We start from the raw sequence: 8,806 nt of genomic DNA on the forward strand, positions 1-8,806 counted from the left end.
CTTGAAAATATCTTCAGGGAATCCAAGGGTACTTCAAAAAGTTCATAGATTCGTATTATCTTTCAAATCTATTTTTCCACGAACTTTTTGAAGTACTCTCAGGAAATTTTTTAAATGACATAACAGATTTGAAAAAGGGATTAATAGAATTTGTAGAAATAAAAAATATAGCAACTGAAATTAATCAGATTAAACAGCTATAGAGGGAACCAATGACTTGGAAGACAGGTCAGAAGGAATTTTTCAGAATGGGACACAAAACAGATGGAAAAAATGAAAGTTTAGCAACATGAAAGAGTGAAAAAGCCTAACATATATCTAATCAGAGCTACAGAACAGCAAAGAGAAAATGGGTTAGAGGCTACGTTTCAAGAGATAAGGGCTCAGGATGTACCTGAACTGATGAGAAGCAACAATCTAAAAGATTAAAGCTCAATGAATCCCAAGCAAGATAAATTAAATCCACACTCAGACACATTATAGTGAAACTGTGAATCAAGAATAACAAAGTATCTTAAAAGCATCTAGAGGGAAAAAAGATTGCATTCTAAGGAAGGAGATAGTGCAGCCTTATAACACCAATGTCACAAGTTTGGATCCCTGTACTGCCAGCTGCCAAAAAAAAAAAAAGTTAAAAGTAAGAAAAATAGGGAAGGAGATTGACTGCTGAACTCTAAACACCAACAATTATTGTCCCGAAAGGAAATAATTGCCAACATAGAACCCTATTTCCACTAAAACTGTTTTTCAAGAATGAGAATAAAAGAAAGACATTTTCAGACCACCAAAAACTGAAAGTTTGACACTTGCATGCTGTCACTGAAGGAAATTCTAAAGGATAAAAGAATGAAGAGCAATAAAAGTAGTAAATGTGTTGGGGTAAACTAAACATTGTAAGAAACGATAATGATATCTCACAGATTTAAACAACATTCAAAATACACAAGTATAGCATAAATCAGGAACATGGTAAATAGAAATTGAAAGTGTTCTAAGGCACTTGAATTGTCAAGAGGAGGCTAAAGTTGTCGATCGATTTTAGACTGTGATAAGTATATATATTGAACTAACAGGCATAGAAATGAAGTATGTTGCTTCCAAGCTAACAGAGGTGGAGTGGTTAAAATTTTTCAAAAGAAATAGGAAAAAAACAAGAACAGGTGGGACGAAAAATAATAAGATTTAATGATACATAAATTCTATATACATAATGTGAATTATATTCACATACTCTACACATATAAAATCAGCTAAAGAATAGTTTTTAAAGTGTGTTTACTACCAAAAGGAGATACATCTAAAACAACATGCAAAAAGGTTGAGAATATTTTTAAATGAGCAATTTACTGAAAATGATTGCTGCTGCTTTCCTTTCAGTCAGATGACTTGTTTGCTCAGGGTTTCTGACGAAGGCAGGCCAAAACAGCACATTGCATCACTGGGCTCCAGAACAGTCTGCCAACAAAGTGTAGCACTCAAAAGGAACACGGCATTCTAGCACTGGGCTGTAGCTTTATTTACCAAGCTTTGGGGATAATATGTGCCTCGGGCAAAGAGCTCGAAGTCTCCCCTCAGATTATGTTGATGCACAGGAAGCCACATTTAGAAATGTCAGAGGACAGGTTAGTTCAGGAAAAGATGCATTTGGAGAAATAGGGCCTGCTCTTGCTTCCAGTCTTTATATTTTTCACATCCATCCTCTGTATGTTTTATCAGTTTAGGTGCATTATCCTTTGTATCAGCAGGTGGAAAAGGGAGGAGGGAGGCCAGAATAATCTATGGGGCTTTTCTGAACCACACGCATTTACTCCCGAAAATCTGATACATGCCAGGATAAGACAGTGGAAAGAGTCTGTGTAGTTTAGATAAATCACCAGATAATTCTTAAACACCTGTTACCACTGGTTGAGAACTACTGCTCTATATGAACTACTACCCAAATACTGATGCAGGACTTCAACCTCTGGTGCTTTATAAACCATATTACTTCCTTTCTAAACCTTTCTGCTTAGAGAGCAAGGCACAGCAAAAGATGGCCAAGAATGGTTCTGTGACATTTATACAACTTGTCATCACCCTAGCCTGCCTGAGAAAGGAGAGGGCACTGTATTTTTCCTACAGGGAGCAGAGGGAAATGACAGCTCTGGGGAAAAGACACATTTCATACCATTTCCAGGCTCTGCAAATCTATTAACCTGTCCAGAGATGTTCCCTCTCCTCTTCATATGTGACAAACTGGAAAAAATCCTCTGAGGAGGTTTCAATCAATAATCTCCATGTAAAAAAAGTTCTAGGTATATACTCTTCTGTGCTATTTATATTCTCTACAATGTACAAGTATTACTTTTATTATCAAGAAATGACAAGCGTTTTTGACAAAATCACAAGTGCTAGTCTCCTAAGTCAGAGAGTGGTGTGTCCAGGACTCCTGGGAATGAGGAGTTTTTCTAGTTGCTGGAGATTGGTGAGGAGAACTTTCTGTTATCAAGGGCCACAGAACTAAAAAACAACTGAATTTAGCACTTTGTGAGTATGTGAATATGTATAAATAAGTGTGTGTGTGTGCACATGTGTGTGTGGAGAGAAAAATACCTTATTCCCTCCCAACCGGTTTTGAAACTGGGAACAGAGAACTAAACAATTAATATATGTACCATGTAAAAAGCATACTTCAGTCTCATATTATTCCCAGGGACACTTTAAGTCTTGATAAGCAAAACTTTTAAGCCGTTAGTTAAAACTGTTTCTCTGGCAGGTCCTTATTGATTTGTACCACTAGATAATATGCACTTTAAGGGGAGGAAAATTGCCTGACCTATTTAACTGTGTATTCCTAGGGCCTAAGTTAGGACCTGGACCGTCGCAGACTCTCAACAATTACGTGTCAAGCGAAGAAGTTTCATAATCCTACAGCTCTCACTTCCACCTCACGCCAGTCCCCTGTGTCGAGCCACAGCTCCTCCACACGCTGCTCCCACTCCCTACCCCGTAGGTCCTCATTACATTGAGCCAAATGCTGAGACGTTTTAAGGCAAAAAAGTCATCAATGGAAACTGGTCAGTCATTCAAGTGGTCCTCAGTCATTCTGGACTAGCATTTCCATCTGTTTTACCCAGAAAAGACCAAAGTACTTGTAGATCATTCCCCAACAATGTATTTGTAGATCATTCTCCAAAACTACTACAAGCAGTATGAAGGTCTCTTCAGGAATTCATTGCTCAGAAGGCTTGAACTTCCACTGTAGTCAGAACTCCCCGAACAAAATCTCAGATCCTCAAGACCATAGTTTTAGTTTGTATTTACTTTTTTGACCATAGCTCTCTAAAAAACACATTTCACATTGCAACCCAGTAAACACACATACATCTGTTACTGAAACCCTTATTTTGTGCAGTGCACTCTGATATTGCTGCATCTGTTCAGTGTGGTTCTGTTCTACTTTATTCTGTTCTGTGTTTGTTTGTTTTTAATGCTGGTTTTAGCCCACAAAATTGATGTCTTGAATCACCAATGGTTATAACCTGCAGTTGAAAAAGCCTGATCTAAACAGACCCAGTACAGCATCACCCACCTTGATTTCATATTCACAAAATCATAGCTCTCCAGGAAGTTCCAAATCAAGCTGGTTTCTGAGCCAAACTTAGGGCCTCCAACTATAACCAGATGAGCTTCAGGAATGTAGGGAATAAACTGGCTTTCTCACTGTGCCATTTCCTCTGTAAAGGAAGATAGACTGGAAGGGATAGAAATTAACATTTATGCTTGCCAACTCTGTGCTGGGTACATGAGGTACTTTACATAAGTGACCTCCCTTAATCTCTTCAACTCCCTATGGCAGGCATCATCCCACTTTACAGGTGAAAAAAACTGATGAGCACAGTATAAAGTGACATGCCTAAAGCCACACAGCTAGTAAGGAACAAAGTGAGATAGATTTCCAGCCAATGCCGTCTCACTCCATAGTCCACCATGCTCATCCTCCTGACTATACTGCACCAACCATGTGGGAAAGAGAGCTTCTCTCTTACCCTTTTCCCTTTTGTCTGTCCACATACAGCATCTCAATCCAGATCTGGTTTCTTGGTCACTTCTTCCAGGAAGGCTCCTCCAAGAAGCCATGTTTGTCAACCCCTCGGCATGCAGTTAGCACTTTATTTTTCCATGTGCAATATGGAAAGTGTGTATGAGTGTGTGTGACTGTATGTGTATCTATTGCTCTTCTGATGCCAAAATCACACACAGGTTTTCAGTTAACAGGCTTTTGCAGTTCTTGGAGATGTACGTCACCTCCATGATTCCCTTTTCTGGTGCCTCATTTGACCCAGCCACTTGAGAATGACTAGCTAGAGCATTTCCAGCTATTTTTAGTTCCTTTAGTTGCTGACCTGACTATTCCCTGAGGAGGTAGTAGGAGCTGGGAAGGGCTGTATCAGCCTCATCCAAACCACTTCTCAGGCAGCTGATTGCCTGCAGCCTTGGGGCAAGGGCTGAAAATCAGAAATCATGTGTGCAAAGCTTTCCAGGTGGGGACATAAAGAACAGAATGCAATCAAGACTGCCACCTCAGCCATCTGAGGCTGTGGGAGAGAAGAGAGCAAGGGTATCCTGACAAGTCTGCAACCAACTCCTGACAGCAAAACTACCCTATAAGTCATGAAAAGAACCAGGGATTGCCTCCCCTCTCTTTCCTCCCGGAGCTCCCCTCAAAGATTGTCTGGTGTACATAGTTATCATGGGAAACCGGGAGGAACTTGCTCAGGCCATGCACTTGGAGAAGTACTCTGCACTCACCCTGGTAAAGGGGGCAGTGCAACAGACACTAGGCAAAAATTACACTCTAAGTCCTAAAACTGCCCAGGTGCCAATTCAGCATACACCTTTGTCCAACCTCACTTTCACAGATTTTTCTATATCGATTAGCTTAATTGTAGATATATAGAGATAAAAGGAATCTATATGTGGATATGTAGTATATCTCCAGAGATATATGAAGGGATTATACTTAACAGTTTCATTGTAAGAGACCCACATTAAGGCTAACAATTAGTACTTCAGAGAAAAACTAATTCTCAGTTCTATGTGTATGAATTCACACTTTCGTTCAAAGGAGGGCTAACCAAAAAGAACAAATCACGACTTTGCAGATCATTTGAACCAGTATTTTGTCTTGATTTAAGTAGACTGAAAGGAACTAGTTTCTCTGCCTTTCTGTTTTACAGAGTAATAGGAAAAACACTGAAGCTTTACAGTTTCTCCTAGGTATAGTCCAGAGTTCCTTTTTTGTTTTCTCTGCTTATTACAGATTTGAAGATTGATACCTTTGTGTTCAAAGCTAACTCCTTTTCAAGAGTTTTTGACATTTAAATTGCACCTATTGCAAATGTTTTTTTAGCATTATGAATGAACTGATTGATTCCTATGATAAAATATCAGAAGTTAGAAGGGGTTCAGTTTCACCTTATTCTAAATGAAACCCAAATTTCATTGTTTATATTTCTTCACACCTAAAACGATTTTTAATATCATCAAATATCCAGTCAGTGTACAGATTTCCTTGATTTTCCAATAATTTTTGAAAGTCTGTTGGAGTCAGCATTCAAATAAGTTCATAAATTACAGTTGTTTGATATTTCTCTAAAGTCTGTTTTAATCTATGGTGTTCCTACCCCATCTCCATTGTTCTCCATTTATCACACTTAGTTTGTTGTCCTTTGTCCTGGAGACGTCACCACAGTCTGGAGTTTGTTGAATGTCTCTCTGTGGTTGTTTAATATGTTCCTCACTCCTCTCTGTTTTCTGTAAATTGTGGTTAAATCTAGAGGCATAATCAAATATCAGGTTTAATATTTTTGGTAATACTACCTCATTGGAGGATTTGCATACTTCCATATAGAGGTACACATGTCTGGTCGTCTGTCCTTGTGATAGTAGCAGACATTTATGATCTTTGCCTAGATCATTAATTCAGTTGGGGTTAAAAAATGATGATATTCTAATTCCATTATTCCTATATCACTTGTTATCTAGGATACATTCATAAAAGAATAATACTTTCATCAACTCTGATTTCCCTGAGGTACGTGGTACATAGGAAAAGCACAATAAATGGCTGAATCTCTCCATTTACCAGTTTTCAAAACAATGAACTGGTTCTCTAGAACCCTTCAAAAGGAAGCAATGAGGTGCATTTTGTTTGGAGATTTTTACTATCATTACCACTATGAACTCAGGATTTTTGACAGATGTTGTTGATGCCCAACCCCGTATCCCCGGAGCTCACCTCGGATTTCAGCTGCCTTTGTGTTGGACAGTAGCGATGCATGCTGACAGCTGCTCACATCGCCCTCAGCTTCTTTGAGAGCTTTCTCCAACGCCATAGGAGCCTGCTCAGCCCACCCACAGGGCAGTCAGAAACGACAGAGATGTAACGCTTCTTAAGACAACTTTAACCAATGAGGGGTGCTTCCTCTTCTCTTAGTGGGACAATTCTCAGAGACATTCTACACAATTTAGGAGAGGGGCCTCAACTCAGGATGCACAGGAGTCACTGTTTCCCTTCCCTGTCTGACTTTCCTCACTTAAGGTGGAGTCTATTCAAGTGGCTTCTGAGTCCTTTCGACATGCCACTGCTTGGTTTTGGTAATTTCCTTTCTTTCTGATACAAGATGTTTCAGTCTCATCTTGTATATTTCCTTCCCCAAACCTGGGATCAACTGTTTCTCCAAAAAGCATTCATTTTTATTTTATTAGGTGGGACATAGTATTTAGAGACACAATCTTGGCACTAGGGGTTCTCACTGCTATTGGATTGGTTATTGTCTTTAGACCTTTTCAGTAGACAGATTAAGAAGCTTTCCTGTACCTTTGCATGTCTTGTAATTTTTTGTTGAAAAATAGACATTTTAAATAATATAAATGCAGCAAATCTGGAACTCATATCCCCCCCACACACACCAAGGATTTTTTGTTGTTGCTTGTTTGTTGTTATTGATGCTGCTGTACACTTGCTTAGTGAGTTTTCCAGACTAATTCTGTAAAACACTTATTCCTTGTCATATGTGGCCACTGAATCATCTGCTTGTTTTTGCTTAATGGTCAGCTAATGACTGAACAGAGTTTTCTTCATGCCTGAGCCAATAAGTCTCCTAACCTCTGCTGAGAAGTCTGTGTGTGTGTCAGGGCACTCCTTCGGCACTCCAGCTGACACTTTCAGCTCTGCCTTTGCCTTCGTTCCTGCCTGTGCAAAGCTTCAAGGTCACCCAGAGGTAAGAAATCAGGACCTTCTCTGTTCTTTCCTGGGCATATGCACAGCACTACACAAGCACATGGTCTTCTGGATTCCACAGAATATGTTGGAGTTTTTCAAAGCCCCTTATGGAAATCTCATTCCCCAGTTTTTCCTTGCAAGTTTTTAGTCTTATTAGCCCCAACTGGTAATGCTACCTTGGGCAGCTGCATTTTTAAACAATTGTTGTTGATCCAACAAATTTCCTATGGGCAAGGCTATTCACACAGAGTGAGCTCTGAGTCAAGTCAATTAAAGACAGCTTTGAGAATGGAGCTTTCCATAGAGTTCCCAGACGGGTTAAGTAGTGACAGTTCTCCAGGAGTTGATTTGGGGGAGCTCCACACACTTTCTGCCTCCTCCAGTGCCTGCCAGGCTGCTGGTTTTCACAGCTGTTCTAGTTGTGAGGCTGTTGTAAGGCTACCCTGGAGCAAGGGGTAGGGCGGTGGGATCAGGGCAAGTTAAAACAACACAAAGTTTGTTCTTCTTAGCAAGATTCAATCATTTTTCTTGAATAAACACTCCCCAAATTGTTATAAGCCTTTAATTTCCAGAATTCTGAAAATGTTTATTTTGACAGTTTTTGCCTCTATTCTCATTGCTTTTATGGAGGAGAAGAATTTTGGAGGGCCCTACTCTGTCATTCCAGAAGACAGGATTCTGGAAACTTTTTTAATGGAAAAATATATCATGAGTCCATACCGATACTTAAAATATCAGATCTTAACCTTATTGATATCAGCCTTATTCATTTTACTTAATCTCTTTTCTCCCTTGTCAAAAATCCTGTTCTCAATGATACCATCAAAATTATTACTTTGCTTTATCCCTCCCTCCACACATACACAACAGACTTAGAATAACAATACCAGTGTTACTGCCAACAATATGATTATTGGAGCAGTTTACAATATTTTACACTTCTTTTTGTTCTTAGAATTATCTCACAGAGAGTAAAGAATCAAATTTCTGTGGCTTAGAGTCAATTTCAAAGTTTCTCTCCAGGTGGGTTTGCCTCTATGTGGACAAGCAATGGGATTTGTTTCATTTTAGTTTTGTTTTTTAGAAACTGATTTTTTTTTAAATTTTACCTTATAATTAGGTAAGACATTTACATCGTTCCAAAGTCAAATCTATAAAACCAGGTATACTCAAAGAACATTAACTACTATCTCTATATTCTCTACCCTATTTTCTTCTCCTCCATGCATAACCATTTTTTAAAATATTATGACTCGTTCCTACATTGTTATGTTGTATCATTAATATAAGCAAATATGTGTGGGTATATCTTTTGGTATTTAGGAAGGTTTCTAGTTTTGTTCTAATCGTTACCCTTAAACCCTTATACTAATACCTATTTTTTATTATTGTCTATTGATTTCCCACAAGCAATATTGAAATGAGTTAGTAACCTCTTCTTTTCATTTAGGTTTAAGTCTACGGGCACATAGATATTTAATGCTCACCATGAGTCTTCATGTCAATGTCTCTTCAGTCATTTTCTTGTCTGAAAATTGT

This window comes from Cynocephalus volans, chromosome 6 (assembly GCF_027409185.1).
Source record: "Cynocephalus volans isolate mCynVol1 chromosome 6, mCynVol1.pri, whole genome shotgun sequence".
NCBI classification, from domain to species: domain Eukaryota; kingdom Metazoa; phylum Chordata; class Mammalia; order Dermoptera; family Cynocephalidae; genus Cynocephalus; species Cynocephalus volans.